Source organism: Gorilla gorilla, chromosome 4, assembly GCF_029281585.2.
Source record: "Gorilla gorilla gorilla isolate KB3781 chromosome 4, NHGRI_mGorGor1-v2.1_pri, whole genome shotgun sequence".
Classification (NCBI taxonomy): domain Eukaryota; kingdom Metazoa; phylum Chordata; class Mammalia; order Primates; family Hominidae; genus Gorilla; species Gorilla gorilla.
In genome coordinates, this window is record NC_073228.2 from 46,762,312 (window position 1) to 46,778,272 (window position 15,961).

The window sequence follows — 15,961 nt, forward strand, 5'->3', positions numbered from 1 at the left end:
CTGTGTGGTGACTTCAGTAGGCCAACAAATATTTGAGTTTAAAGCACAAGACTAAACAGTCATAGGCAGAGCAGCGCTACCATTTACAATTTGCATACTTGATGCTAAACCGTGGGTTAGGCATTTTACAGTCATATCATCTAGCCCAGCAAGTCATGGAAGCGTAGTTGTTAAAATCATCTGACACTTTTGGAGGCCGAGGTGGGCGGATCACGAGGTCAGGAGATCGAGACCATCCTGGCTAACATGGTGAAACCCTGTCTGCACTAAAAATACAAAAAAATTAGCCGGACGTGGTGGCAGGAGCCTGTAGTCCCAGCTACTCGGGAAGCTGAGGCAGGAGGACGGTGTGAACCTGGAAGGTGGAGCTTGCAGTGAGCCGAGATCACGCCACTGCACTCCAGCCTGGACAAAGAATGAGACTCCATCATCTCAAAAAAAAAAAAAATCATCTGACAGATAAGGATACAGGGCTCGAAGAACGTAGGTGACCTGCCCAAAGTGCCCAAAGCCTCACATCCAAAGCGACAAATTAGGGTTTTAAGCTAGCACTGTTAGACTTCAAAGCCTCTTAACCATTCTACTGCCCTGCTGTAGGGCATAGGGAGATGGGGGGATAAGCCATGGTTGCCATCAAAGAGTTAATATAACAATAACATGCGGATGGTGAGGATGATGGCAGCTGCTGTTTATTGGTACCAGCTGTGGTCCAGGTACAGCGCTAAGCACTTTAATTACACTGTTAAGTCATCAGGACAGAAGCTCCCCACACCAGCTCTAATAGGGGTGAGTGTTGGACATAAGCAGGGAGCTGACAAGAAGCCAAGACAAGGCTGGGTGCAGTGACTCATGCTTGTAATCCCAGCACTTTGGGAGGCTGAGGTAGGTGGACCACCTGAGGCAGGAGTTCAAGACCACCCCGGCCAACATGGCAAAACCCTGTCTCTACTAAAAATTACAAAAATTAGCTCGGGGTGGTGATGCATGCCTGTAATCCCAGTTACTCAGGAAGCTGAGGGAGGGAGAATTGCCTGAACCTGGGAGGCGGAGCTTGCAGTGAGCTTATAATGGGCCACTGCACACTAGCCTGGGCAACAGAGTGAGATTCCATCTCAAAAAAAAAAAAAAGCCAACACTAGAGATCCTTGCACTGCTGGGCTCCCAAAGTCTGGATTCCAAGCACCTCCAGGTTTCTATTTTGGCATATTTACATAATTTCACATTTCGATGCTTATAATTTCTATAACAAAATTTTATGCATCTCAAATGTGTACTTTTTTTTTTCAGACAGGGTCTTGATCTGTCACCCAGGCTGGAGTGCAGTGGTGCATTCATAGCTCACTGCTGCCTCAAGCTCTTGGGCTCCAAAGATCCTCCTACCTCAGCCTCCAGAGCTGGGGGTCTACAGGCACGTACCACCATGCCCAGCTACAATTCTTAGTATTCCCAAATGCCACCCCACCTTATTTCTAAAAACTCCCAAAGTAAGATTCTACTTTGCCCAGTTTGTCCTCAATTGAGCAGTTTTGTCTAAGCCCAGAGTTTCTGCTGGGCCAGAGTATGGATGAGCTGTCTCTCCCTGGCTGGTGCCCTGCCCGCCTGTAGCCTGGGAGGGGGAGTAGCGCCCAGGGTCAGGTGGAACAAAACATGACTGCCTAGGGCTGCCTCTGTCTCCATCTCACTGATCGCAAATCACAGCTCAGACAGCCAGCTCTTACGTGAGACCTGAGTGCCAGAGAGAGGTGGATACAAGGCCAACAGTTACTAAAGGAATGAAAATTGTGATTCCGATGAAGCCTGCCAGAGAAATAAAGCATTTTTTAAAAGATGGAAATAAGGTGATATCTGATTAGGGCAAACATGATGCAGACAAGAAATGCACCGGTTCAGAGGAGGGAAGGTCAGGCCGCCTGGGGAGAGTCCACGAAAAAGATGGAACATGCCAGATGCTGTGCCTGGTGCTGGGAAAGAGTTGACTAGGCCAGCATCCCTTTCCTCAAAGGGGGGGGCTCCTAGACTGAGGGGAGGGCTGGACATCTGAATACATCCTGAGGAGACTGTGTGGGACAGCATGGTGGCAGTGGAGCCAGCCGTGGTTCTGCTCTTGGTCGGCTGGAAAGGAGTAGATGTAAGGGATGGTTTAGAAGAAGGGAAGTGGAAGAAAAGTTTTCTGAGCTGACAAGAGGAAGGAAAGGCCTTCTAGAAGGACACTAAAAAGGCAGAGAAGCCCTAAGCAGAGTGAGCACCAGACTCCACAGGTTAAGGGTTCAGTCACACAAGACCATCCCCATGTCAGACCCCAGGTGCAAGGCCAAGCATCACCTATGCATATGACCAACTGGCTGTAAATTGGAGGTCCCCACAACTCCCTCCTCAGGTTTGAACATTTGCTAGAACAGCTCATGGAACCCAGGAAAACAGTTTTCTTACTATTGCTGATTTATTACAAAGGATATTTTAAAGGACACAAATGATGAAGCCAGATGAAGAGATACACAGGGTGAGGTCTGGAAGGGTCCTTGTGGAGTTGGGGTGCACCACTCTCCTGGAACATGGATGTGTTCGCCAACCCGGAAGCTCTCCAAGTCCTGTCTTTTAAGGAGTTTTCTGGAGGCTTTATCACGTAGGCATGATTGAGCTCCAGCTCCACTCCCCACCCCAGAGGATGGGGAATGGGGCTGACAGCACAACGCTTCTAACCATAGGTCTTTTTGGTGACCAGTCCCCAAATAAGGAGCCCACCAAGAGTCACCTCATGAGAACAAAGGACGCTTCTATCACCCAGAAAATTCCAAGGGATTTAGGAGCTCTGTATCAGGAACCAGGTTTAAGGACCAAATGTTAGAACAAAAGATGTGCAACCATAAAAAACAGCGAGATCATGTCTTTTGCCGGAACACAGATGGAGCTAGAGGCCATTATCCTCAGCAAACTAAGACAGGAACAGAAAACCAAATACTGTATGTTCTTATAAGTGGGAGCAAAATAATGAGAACTCATAAACAATAGACACTGGGCCCTACCTGAGGGTGGAGGGTGGGAGGAGGGAGAGGAGCAGAAAAAACTATTGGGTACTAGGCTTGGTACCTGGGTGATGAAATAATCTGTACAACAAACCCCCATGACACAAGTTTAGCTATATAACGAACGTGCATATGTACCCCCTAACCTAAAAGAAAAGTTTAAAAAGGAAAAAACACCTAGGAGAAAAGAAAAATGATAAACTAACAAAGGACAATGCTCTTAGCACTACCATCATTCAGGAATTTTCAAGGGTTTTGGGAGCTTTGTGTTAGGAACTGGGGGCAGAGACCAAATATATATTTCTTCTTATGTTACACTACCCCAGATAGGAAAACAGAAATTACTCTAGATATTTCAAACAAAAAAGGGTTGTATATAGGCAATTAGTGCTTATCACTGGAGGGACTAGAGGTGGTGAAGGTTGTAGGGATGGGGTTGCACCACTGGCTTTCAGGCTACTTTACCACAGCTGATTTCCAGGGGATGGAAGAAGTCAGGAAACTTGGGAAACTGCTGCTGAGGTCCTTGGCCCCACGGTCCCCAGGCTGGTGACTGGTGGGGGAGTATGGAGTCCAGCTGACCACCAGAGCCTGCACACCTGCTGCTATGGGGGAGGAGAGGATGACTTCTACCTCCTTTCCACATTCCAAATTCCACGTGACTACATTTTATTGGCAGCACCCCGCTGGCAAGCGAGCCTTGATGTGTGCTTCCTGGGCTTCTGGCACCGGCACAGAAAGGGGTGAAATGAGTGTCACGAGCAGCCACCACTCTGCATCACACCTCCACATCCAGGTGTGCTGGAGAGCCCCACTTACACTTGGAGGTGTCCTGGCACACTACCCACTTTTGGTAGGTGTTTGGGTGTCCGAGGCTTTGCAAAAGAAGAAGGCGGGGAGTCTATGGTGGAGTCACATGGTGGAGACCTAGCTAAGTCAGAGGCCTGGAGAGGTGTCACTAGCTGGGCAGCAGGTAACACACAATCATCCTGAGCTGATTGGAGAAACACCTGGGATTGATTCAGAGTTTTTTCTGGAATGTTTTCACTGGAATGAAAGCTGAGCGGTCTGCAGGCCATATAGTATTGGAGAAAACTTAGCCCTCATTGAAAAAGGCTGCCAGAGAAAAGGTATCCACAGGGAAATTCAGGAGTTTTGTTTGTTTTTTCTTTTTTTTTCTTTTTCTTTTAAGGTGGAGTTTTGCTCTTGTTGCTCAGTCTGGAATGCAATGGCACGATCTCAGCTCACTGCATCCTCTGCCTCCTGGGTTCAAGCAAGTCTCCTGCCTCAGCCTCCCTAGTAGCTGGGGTTACAGGCATGCACCACTATGCCCGGCTAATTTTTGTATTTTTAGTAGAGACGGGGTTTCCCCATGTTGGTCAGGCTGGTCTCAAACTCCTGACCTCAGGTAATCCACCCGCCCTGGCCTCCCAAAGGGCTGAGATTACAGGTGCGAGCTACCACGCCTGGCTTGTTTTGGGTTTTGGGGTTTTTTTGTGTTTTGTTTGTGTGTTTGTTTGTTTTTGGAGACAGTCTCTGTCACCCAGGCTGGAGTGCAGTAGCGTGATCTCGGTTGACTGCAACCTCTGCCTTCCGGGTTCAAGTGATTCTCCTGCCTCAGCCTCCCGAATAGCTGGGATTACAGGCGCCCACCACCATGCCTGGCCAATTTTTTTTTTTTTCTAAAAACAGTTTCAGCATGTTGGCCAGGCTAGTCTTGAACTCCTGACCTCAAGTGATCCGCTCACCTTGGCCTCCCAAAGTGCTGGGATTACAGGCATGAGTCACTGTGCCCCGCCAGGAAATTCAGTTTCTGAAAATACACCTGTGGATCTCTAGCCTTGAACATCCTTGGATGCTGCTTTAAATGACTGATCCTCAATGCCTCCCTTCTAACTCACACTCCCCTATATCAATCTCCCAGAAAAAGGGACCTCTTTTATTCTTTTTTTTTTTTTTTTTTTTTCCAGAGACGGGCCTCACTTTGTTGCCCAGGCTGGTTTTGAACTCCTGGCCTCAAGTGATCCTCCCGCCTTGGTCTCTCAAGGTACTGGGATTACAGGTGGGAGTCCCCGCACCCAGCAAAGCCTGTATTAAACCCTTTTATGCACACTCGGCGGTACTGCAGAAAGGGCAGGGAGGAAGCAGAGGTGCCCTGGCATCTTCAGCTGGAGGTGAGCAGGGCGCTGAGGGTGGGAGAGGCCCGGCGCCTGGGGATGGGAGGCAGGACCGCACCTTCACAGGGACGCTTCCACCCTACCCCGGAGGTCAGGGCCTCTCGCCCAGCTCTGGCTCTGAGGTCCTGGAGGGAGGGAGATGCTGTTGCGACTCAGAAGATTGGGGGAGGGCCACCCCCATTCGAGAAGAGTGAAAATCCTGAGCCTGAAGAAGAACCGGATAGAGCCGAGGCTTTAGAGGATGGCGTTCGAAAGAGGGTTTGGCGCCGCCCTGTGGACTGTTCGGGCTCGCAGGGCCGAAGGCTCCGAAGACTGAGACCTGTGAACCATGGGGAGGCTCCATGCGGATGGGGGCCACAGCCCCCGCCGGAGCCCCCACACTAGCCCTGGACTTCTCCACTGGCTTACGACATGAGAGCTCAATATGCTCCTTATTTAAAGCACTGTTGTATCAGGTCCCTGTGGGAGCCACTGGCTCTATAGCCTAATAAAGGAGCCGGTGCACGCACTGGATTGGTGAGCTACCGCCACTGCAACGCGTCCTAATCAACCACCCTAAACAGCGGCTGGAACAAGATTCTCGCAGGCCTGTGCTTGGGCTTGAACGCTGGTCCAGCCACTGCGCTCTGTGGCTCCCTGTAGGCCTGCGGATCAGCCAGGGGGCTCCGTTTCTTTTGGGCGGAGGCTGAAGAAGCAGCGGCTGCACCAGAGAAGGCCCTCTGGGTGAAGGTGGGAGCGCACGGGGCCCGCGGAACCACCTAAGGCGACTTCAGACGTGGGCTCGGAACTGGCAGCCTTTGGTTTCTGCTTCATTCCAAGGCCAGAGCAATCCACGTGGGCAAACCCAAAGCCAGGGGGCAGGAAAGTATCCTCCACCCACAACGAAACCATGGCAAGTGGTGGATGCAGGTACGGCCAATAGTCTATCTATCCCGGTGAGTGAGGAGACCTGCTTTGAGGGTTGCACAACCTGGATCTGATTTTACACTGGTGTCTGTCACTATGAAGACTCCACCATGGGTCGCCATCAGGTCAGGGACCCTGACAAGGCAAGAACTGCATCTTCCTCTGCACACAGCTCTGCTCCCTTCCCCGCCATGCCTAACACCAAGCCCAGCCCTGAGGGATGACTCAGGAATATTACTGAGAGCATTTTAGGCCATTCCTTCATTATCCCCATGTGACTTGTTATGAAATATAGACTGACTTCCTGAAGATCAGCACATAGTGCTAAGTATTTGGCTTGTAATCTGTAGAGACTCTGCCATTTGGAGCTGGGATCTGTCCCCAGAGCTGTCAGACACCAAATCCCGTATCTACTGCCACCCAAAGGGACCTCCAGAAGAAAGGGGTTATACAGGGTCAGACACCAAGGCAGGTTAGTGAAATTTCTCTAGAGGCCATTTAAAGCTGGAGTCTCACCACCTGAATTGCCCTCAGAGGAAGGCTGTCTAGGGCACAAACCTGGTCAGGGGTCCACATGGACTTAAGGACAATTTTTTTTTTTTTGAGAAACTCTCATTCTGTCATCAAGGCTTGAGTACAGTGGTGTGAACTCAGCTCACTGCAAGTCTCAACCTCCTGGGCTCAGGTGAGTAGCGGGAACCACAGCCTCCCACCTCAGCCTCCCGAGTAGCGGGAACCACAGGCTCATGCCACAATGCCCAATTAATTTTCTTTTAAATTTTTTGTAGAAATGAGGTCTCCCCGTGTTGCTCAGTCTAATCTTGAACTCCTGGACTCAAACGATCCTCCTGCCTCTGCTCCTCAAAGTCCTAGGACTACAGGCGTGAGCCAACGCACCTGGCCTCTTAAGAATAATTTTAAAAACAATGAGGTTCACCGTCAGAGCCCCTGCTGCTCTACCAAGTCCCTTGGCCCCTCTCAACAGGGCAAAATCAAGATGAGCCCCAGATGTTCTGCTTAATGACCACCTTTCCCAGGAGACTTTGCTCTTTAAAGGAGAACCACTTAGAGATATGAGCAACCTTAAAGAATGCCACCAGCACTAGTGAATGCCAGACACGGGCCACGTGGGTGGAGAGTATATTTTAGGGCAGTCACTCATGGTAAATTATTTCCACCAGCCCCTAGAAGTGACTATTCAATGTCCAACTATGTCAAGCCCAGGCTAATAAAAGTAGAGGTATGAGGAACCTAGGGTTGTTCTGAAGTGCCTTGATTATGGTATATGTGGAAGATTTTAGAGCTTGTTGTAAAAAGTGATGACCCATGGCCCCCCAGGCTGGGTCTGGGATTGCCTTTGTGGATTACAAGAGGATATTACGCAGCAGTTTTTAAAAATGAGGCAGACTGGGACAATCTATCTCCAAGATGCATAGGTGCTGTTAGGGGAACAAAGCAAGATTTAATAGGGCGTGTATAGTATGCTACTGTGCGCTGTGCGTTATCTGTACAGAACTGTGAGGTCTGATACAGTAGCCACTAGCCACATGTGGCTATTTACATATAAATTTAGGTTGGCCACAGTGGCTCATGCCTGTAATCCTAGCACTTTGGGAGGCCAAGTGGGAGGATAGCTTGAGGCCAATAGTTCAAGAACACCCTGGGCAACATAGTGAAACCCCTTTTCTACAAAAAATTTATTTATTTATTTATTTTTATTTTTTTTGAGACGGGTCTCACTCTGTCACCCAGGCTGGAGTGCAGTGGCGCAGTCTCAGCTTATTACAACATCTGCCTCCTGGGTTCAAGCGATTATCGTGCCTCAGCCTCCAAGTAGCTGGGACTACAGGCACGCACCACCATACCCAGCAAATTTTTGTATTTTTGGTAGAGACAAGGTTTTGCCATGTTGGCCAGGCTGGTCTCGAACTCCTGACCTCAGGTGATCTGCCCGCCTCAGCCTCCCAAAGTGCTGAGATTACAGGCATGAGCCACTGCGCCCAGGCAAAAAATTTAAAATTGTAAAAATCAGCCAAACATGGTGGCATTCATCTGTAGTCCCAGCAATTTAGGAGGCTGAGGTGGGAGGATTTCTTGAGCCCAGGAGGTCAAGGTTGCAGTGACCTATGACTGCACCACTGCACTCCAGCCTGGACAACAGAGTGAGGCCCTGTCTCAAAAAATAAATAAATAGGAGTTTGAGGCCATGTTCACACATCACTGCAGTCCAGTCTGGTAAACAGAGCAAGACGGTGAGTCTTTAAAAAAAAAAAAAAAATTTTTTTTTTTTTTTTTTTTTGAGGCGAAGTCTCGCTCTGTGGCCCAGGCGGGAGTGCAGTGGCGCAATCTCGGCTCACTGCAAGCTCCGCCTCCCGGGTTCACGCCATTCTCCTGCCTCAGCCTCCCGAGTAGCTGGGACTACAGGAGCCCGCCATCACGCCCGGCTAATTTTTTTGTATTTTTAGTAGAGACGGGGTTTCACCGTGTTAGCCAGGATGGTCTCGATCTCTTGACCTCGTGATCCGCCCGCCTCGGCCTCCCAAAGTGCTGGGATTACAAGCGTGAGCCACCGCGCCCGGCCAAAAAATTTTTTTTTAAAGTCAGCTCCTAAGACACACTAGCCACATATCAAGTGCTCAACTGCCCCGTGTGGCTAATGGCTACCAAACTGGGCAGCACAGGCAACTGTTTTCATCACTGAAGTTCTGTTGGACAAGAATACCTCTGGAAGCACAACACGAGAAACTGGTAATGGTTGTTGCCTTCGGGGAGGGAAACTGGGAGAGTGCAGGGCTGTATGCCCTTTTGTACCTCTTGAATTTCATATCATGTGTTTGTACTAGGTGTTTACAGATTATTTTAAAAACATACTGGGAATTAGGAATCCCCATATGGAATCACTGCAGTGGGACACTGATTCCCAAAAAATTACTTTGCAATTTCCCTAAAACAAATTAAGCTAATAGCTATCATGATTTCATATTTAATATTTTTTCACAGCTTAGAGTTTTTTTAGCTCCTGTTGCTATCTCTCTGCTCTTATGAGCTCACAGGGTGACAAAGTGAATTAGTAAGTAGCAGGAGAACATTAAAGGAAAAACTCCTGGGCAACAGGGCAAAACGCCGGCTCTACAGAAAATACAAATCATTAGCCAGGCATGGTGGCATGCACCTGTGGTCTTAGCGACTTGGGAGGCTGAGGTGGGAGGATCGCTTGAGCCCGGAAGGCGGTAACTCAATCCCAGCAGAATCCCAGGGAGTGAAGGTGGCTCATCCCAAAGGAAAAACAAGAAGGAAATTCTATTACCAGAAGACAAAGGGATGAAATGAGGGATGGAGAATCAAAGACTGAAGCTACTAGGGTTTGTTTTTATTAATATTTAATTTTTTCAGAGGCGAGGGTCTCACTATGTTGCCCAGGCTGGTCTTGAACTCCTGGCCTCAAGCAATCCTCCTGCCTGAGCCTTCCGAGTTGTTGGGATTACAGATACGAGCCACTGCATCCAACTTTGGTTCTTGTTTGTCTGTTTGGTTTTGTTTTGTTTTTTTGACAGTTTTGCTGTGCCACCCAGGCTGGAGTGCAGTGACTCAGCCTCGGCTCACTGCAGCCTTGACCTTCTGGCCTCAAGTGATCCTCCCGCCTCAGCGCCACCCCCCACCGCCCTCCAATATCTGGGACTACAGGTGCGCGTGACCGCGCACAGCTAATTTTTAAATTTTTTGTAGAGATAGGGTTTTGCTATGTGGCTCAGGCTGGTCTCCAACTCCTGGACTAAGCGATCTGCCTGCCTTGGCCACCTCCCAAAGTGTGAGCCACCGCGCCCACCCATTGAACATTGAAGCTAGACTGGGCAAACCCTTAAGCCTAAACCAGTAACAGTTTTTCACAGGTTCATAGATGTTACTGTGGTTAATAACCCACAAATTCATTTAAAAGCATGTGTGTCCGCATAGTAATTTTTGGTCCTTATTTTTATTTTTATTTTTCAGTTAATGGATATTAAAGATACAACTTTATTTTGTTTTTTTTGAGACAGGGTCTCACTCTGTCGCCCAGGCTGGAGTGCAGTGGCATGATCAGAGCTCATTGCAACCTCCACCTCCTGGGTTCAAGAGATTCTCCTCCCTCAGCTTCCTGAGTAGCTGGGATTGCAGGTACATGCAACCACACCTGGCTAATTTTTGTACTTTTTGTAGAGATAGGGTTTTACCATGTTGCTCAGGCTGGTTTTGAACTCCTGAGCTCAAGTGATCCACCTGCCTCGGCCTCCCAAACTGCTGGGATTACACACGTGAGCCACCACACCCGGCCTAAAGATATAATTTCTATCATGAGGAGGTCCAAGAACTACTCTCTTTTTCTTTTTTTAATGTTAGAAAGGGATTCTTAACTGAGTATGTGCTGCAGCAAAGGGAGGGGAAATTAAGCAAGAAGAGAAGGGAGCCAGGAAATAAAGGCCCCAACCCAGGAAGCAGTTAAGCAAAGTTCCAGGATGACCACATGTGACAAGTTTAGGGGATAACTTGAGCAGATGGAGGGCAGAACTTGGAGAGGGCACTGTGGGCCTGGGCGCCACCTGCTCCGCCAGAGCACTGGAAGAGAACGAGGGCACGATAATGGCAGATGGCACTGAAAGAAAAGGAGAGCTGGAGGCACCCTTGGGGGAAGCAGCCATCATCAGAGTGTATTTTATTTTTATTTTATTATATTTTGAGATAGAGTCTCACTCCGTTGCCCAGGCTGGAGTGCAGTGGCATGATCTCGGCCCACTGCAACCTCCACCTCCCAGGTTCAAGTGATTCTCTGCCTCAGCCTCCCAAGTAGCTGAGACTACAGGGGGGCACCACCACACCCGGCTAATTTTTGTATTTTTAGTAGAGATGGGGTTTCTCCATGTTGGCCAGGTTGGTCTTGAACTCCCGACCTCAGGTGATCCGCCCACCTTGGCCTCCCAAAGTGCTGGGATTACAGGCGTGAGCCACCATGCCTGACCTCACAGCACATTATCAAGCTCTGTGGTGAATAATATTTATATAGTCACAATTCTGTAAACACTGTTCATTTTCTACAAATTGTGGCATAACCAAACCTCAAGAATAGACAGGGCTGGGGTGTAAAAGAGCTAAGTCCTTGCCAGGTTTACTAGGAAGGCAACAGACAGTGTCTAAAACTATGAGACAGCTGGGCGCAGTGGCTCACGCCTGTAATCCCAGCACTTTGGGAGGCCAAGGGGGGTGGATCACGTGAGGTCAGGAGTTTGAGATCAGCCTTGACAACATGGTGAAACCCCGCGTCTACTAAAAATATCAAATTAGCTGGGCATGGTGGCAGGTGCCTGTAATCCCAGCTAGTAGGGAGGCTGAGGCAGGAGCATTGCTTGAACCCAGGAGGCGGAGGTTGCAGTGAGCCAAGATGGCACCACTCCAGCCTGGGTGACAGAGCGAGACTGTCTCAAAAAAATAAAAACAATGAGACGTGCAGGAGATGTGGGGAGAAGCACCAGAAGATTCTGCTGAAAGCCTGCTCCCCAGAAGGGTGGGAACAATGGGGACAATGAACTGCTGTTGTTCGTTATGTTTCATCCCCATTCCGTTTCATTTTATTGAATTGTAAACCGTGTGTATAACAACACTTTTTAATCAATTTTTTAAAAAAGAGAGAGTGGAAAGAAACCGCTTCCTACAACAGAACTGAAGAGCACACCAGTGATTCCAGTGTCCAGAGAGGAGGGTGCATTAACACTAGTTTTATTATTTCAATCAGATGCCGAGCAAGAATATATCTGGGGTTCAGACAAGAAAGGCTCTCATTCAAGTGCTTACAAGAGCAATGGAAGGCAAGGACCTGCCCAATTGGCAGGGTGAAAATTAGCCACAACTAGAATAGTAACAACTGTTCATCTTTGAGCACTTACTATAGGCCAGAACTTGCATTAAGGATATCATCTTTTTCTTTTCTTTTTTTTTTTTTTTTTTTTTTGTTGTTGTTGTTTTGGAACAGAGTCTCACTCTGTCATGTAGGCTGCAGTGCAGTGGCGCAATCTCAGCTCACTGCAACCTCAGCCTCCCAGGTTCAAGCGATTCTTGTGCCTCAGCCTCACAAGTACCTGGGACTACAGGCATGAACCACCATGCCTGGCTAATTTTTGTATCTTTGGTAGAGATGGGGTTTCACCATGTTGGCCAGGCTGGTTTCGAACTCCTGGCCTCAAGTAATCCACCCACCTCAGCCTCCCAAAGTTATGGGATTACAGGCGTGAGCCACTGTGCCCAGCCAGGATATCATGATATTTACTCCTCACATCAACTGACATTAGCCCCTATTTACAATGAGGAACTGAGGCTCAGAGAGGTTTTGGCACTTGCCTGAGGTCACACACTCTGGGCTCTCTGCTTGGGGCTGAGGACCAAGGGGCATTGTGACTTACTTCTCTTTCCTGAACATCAATAAAATTCAATTTAGAAATTTCTGTCTTCACTGCTATCTCAACGGGCCTGTGAAAAATGCTGACTTGGTGGCAGCTGTCAGCTGTCTTAGCCCCATACTCATTGGGTTGCCCTGGGCCCCACACTGTTTTAAGGAAGTCCCAGCAAACAATATGGGATAGAGATGAGATTCAAACCTAAACAGTCCTGGCTCTAAAACCCACTGAACAAAGCTGAAACTAGAATCAGAAAGAACTAGGTAAGAATCCTACTTCTAGCACTTAATACTTCTGTGGCTGTGGCTCCCCCCCAAGTTACTTAACCTCTTTTTTTTTTTTTTTTTAAGAGATGAAGTCTCGCTCTGTCACCAGGCTGGAGTGCAGTGGCGTGATCTCGGTTCACTGCAACCTCTGCCTCCTGGGTTCAAGCGATTCTCCTGCTTCAGCCTCCCAAGTAGCTGGGACTACAGATGCGCGCTACCACACCCAGCTAATTCTTTGTATTTTTAGTAGAGACAGGGTTTCACCATGTTGGCCAGGATGGTCTGGATCTCTTGATCTCATGATCCACCCACCTCGGCCTCCCAAAGTGCTGGGATTACAGGCGTGAGCCACCGCGCCCGGCCAGTTCTTCCATTTTCCATAAATGTTAATTCCCTTATCCCTCATCTCCTAGGTTAGTCCCGGAGGACAGACTTGAACTTTGAAAACAGAAAGTAACTGCCAAAAGGGATTATTTAGGGCACAGATTCCCCCCTTTCATTATCCTTTAGGTCCTCAGTGGTGAGGGCAGGGGACAGGAGAGGTGGGGTCAAGCCCAAATTCTTGGACCTCATCCTAGAGTGACTGTTTAGGGTTAGTGTGGGGCTTAGGAATCTGCATTTTGGACCTGTCCCCAGGGCATTCTGATGCCTGCAGTTCTCCTGTCTGGCTTTGAATAACGCTGGGTAGTGCTTTAAATCTAAGCTGACAGACCAGTGGGATGTGAACCATCCTTGCAAATGGTTTGAGCCCTTTCTGCACTGGCCTCCAACTTTGCCTTGCTCAGTCTTCAGCTCCCCTTCCATTCTGGCCCTCTCCCCTTCCCCTTTCCTTTTTCACTTCCTTTTATTTTTATTATTATTAAAAACATTTTTTTTGAGACAGGATCTCATTCTGTCGCCCAGGCTGTAGTGCAGTGGCATTATCTTGGCTCACTGCAATCTCCACCTCCCGGGTTCAAGCAATTCTCATACCTCAGCCTCCTTAGTAGCTGGGACTACAGACGCACACCACCACACCTGGCTAATTTTTGTATTTTTAGTAGAGATGGGCTTTCACCATGTTGGCCAGGCAGGTCTCGAACTCCTGACCTCAAGTGATCCACCAGCTTCAGCCACCCAAAGTGCTGGGATTACAGGCATGACCCACCGCACCCAGCCTCCTTTTTCACTTCCCACCTTCCTCCCCACCTCTGGGTGCACCCTTCCCTGAGCTCAGCCTGTATTCCTATCTGCTGGCCACTTACCAGCCAGTCCCTTCAGCTGCAATACCCTTTACTCACCTAGAAAGCTCATATCAAAAGTTGCCTCCTCCAGAATACCTCTCAAGTTCTCCTCTCTGGTCCCTTGGCCCTTTGCAGGTACCTTTTTTCTTGCGCAAGTCACATGATAATGTAAGGGTTTTTTTTTTCCCCCCATCTGGAGCCTGCCTGGTGGGCTCAGGGTCCATTTGTGCAAACATGCATTTCCCTCTCCTCCGCCCCCCTCCTTCATGATCCATGCTTTATGCAGCTTCCCCAAGGCATGCAGAGCAAGCTGAGAAGAGGTAGACAAGCCTGCAGACTTTTCAAAGAAGCAGGGTAGCTTGGGAAGTAAGAGAAGACCAGGAGATAGGGGCTCCTAAAAAGCAGACAAGAGATTACCGGGGGGTTCCCCACACTCCAGCACACAGCCGCTGCACAAAAATGCAGTGGAATTACTGAGGGACATTATGTGCTTGATGGGGGACAGGGAATGCTTGTGCCAAGCCACCAAGGATCATGCTGTGCCAGTTGTATACTATTGTTTTGCCAAGGTGAAAGGATTTCCCTACTAAATCCCTTACTTTCCACTTTGTTTAAAATGAGTTTACCACCGAGAGAATAGTTTGTCTCTATGTCCTTATTTCTAATCTTCCTGCTCAACCATTAACTGCACTAAACTACACTCAGACCCATCTAGTCTAAAATTGAGAAGGGGAGGTTCTCACTCCTGGAGAGAGAATTACTGAAAGGGCGGCCCTCATACAGTCCAGGGCCATACCCCCAAGTGCTGGTTTTATACTTGAAAGCAGACAGTGGGACTTTGACCTTTGCAGAGATAAGAGGGACACCTTCCTACCCAGAGAAGACAAAAGAGCACAGGACGCCCAGGCCGAGGGCAGTGAAGCTTGCTTCCAAGAACTGGCCCGTTCCCCAGCCAACCCCTGTGACCACTTAGGACTGGCATGTAGCAGTACCTCTCCTCATCCACACTCAGGCCCTAGGCTCCCAATTGACCAAAGCCTGCAAGTATAAAGTGTCCAGAGCATGGGTCCCTGCCAACACTCCCTGCCCTGCTCTTCACTACCTGTGGCCACCACTTATGACATTTTGTTCCGAGTTCATCTGAAAGAGAAATGTCACTTTTGCGTTAGAAAGAAGATATACAGGCCAGGTGTGGTGGTTCATGCCTGTAATCCCAGCACTTTGGGAGGCCGAGTCAGGAGGATCGCCTGAGGCCAGGAGTTGGAGACCAGGCTAGGTAACACAGTGAGACCCCTGTCTCTACAAAATAAATAAATTTTTTAAAAAATGAAAAGATTGGCCGGGCGCGGTGGCTCACGCCTGTAATCCCAGCACTTTGGGAGGCCGAGGCGGGTGGATCACCAGGTCAGGAGATCGAGACCATCCTGGCTAACACGGTGAAACCCCATCTCTACTAAAAACGTAAAAAAATTATCCGGGCGTGGTGGCGGGCTCCTGTAGTCCCAGCTACTCGGGAGGCTGAGGCAGGAGAATGGCGTCAACCCAGGAGGCGGAGCTTGCAGTGAGCCGAGATCGCGCCATTGCACTCCAGCCTGGGCGACAGAGCCAGACTCCGTCGCAAAAAAAAAAAAAAAAGAAAAAATTAGCTGGGCGTGGTGGTGCACGCCTGTAGTCCCAGCTGCGTGGAGGCTGAGGTGGGAGAACCACTTAGTCCGTGAGGTCAAAGCTGTGGTGAGCCGTGATCGTGCCACAGCACTCCAGTCTGGGCAACAGAGTGAGACCCTGTCTCAAAAAAAAAAAAACAGAAAGGAAGAAAGAAATCCTCTACACGGGCTAGAAGAGAATAACCAGACCCCTAAGCTTCAAGCCAGGCGGTGCTAATGGGCGAGTTACACACGGGAGAGTGCCCAAGGGGACCTCAAGGCGTTCCCTTGGGATAAAGTG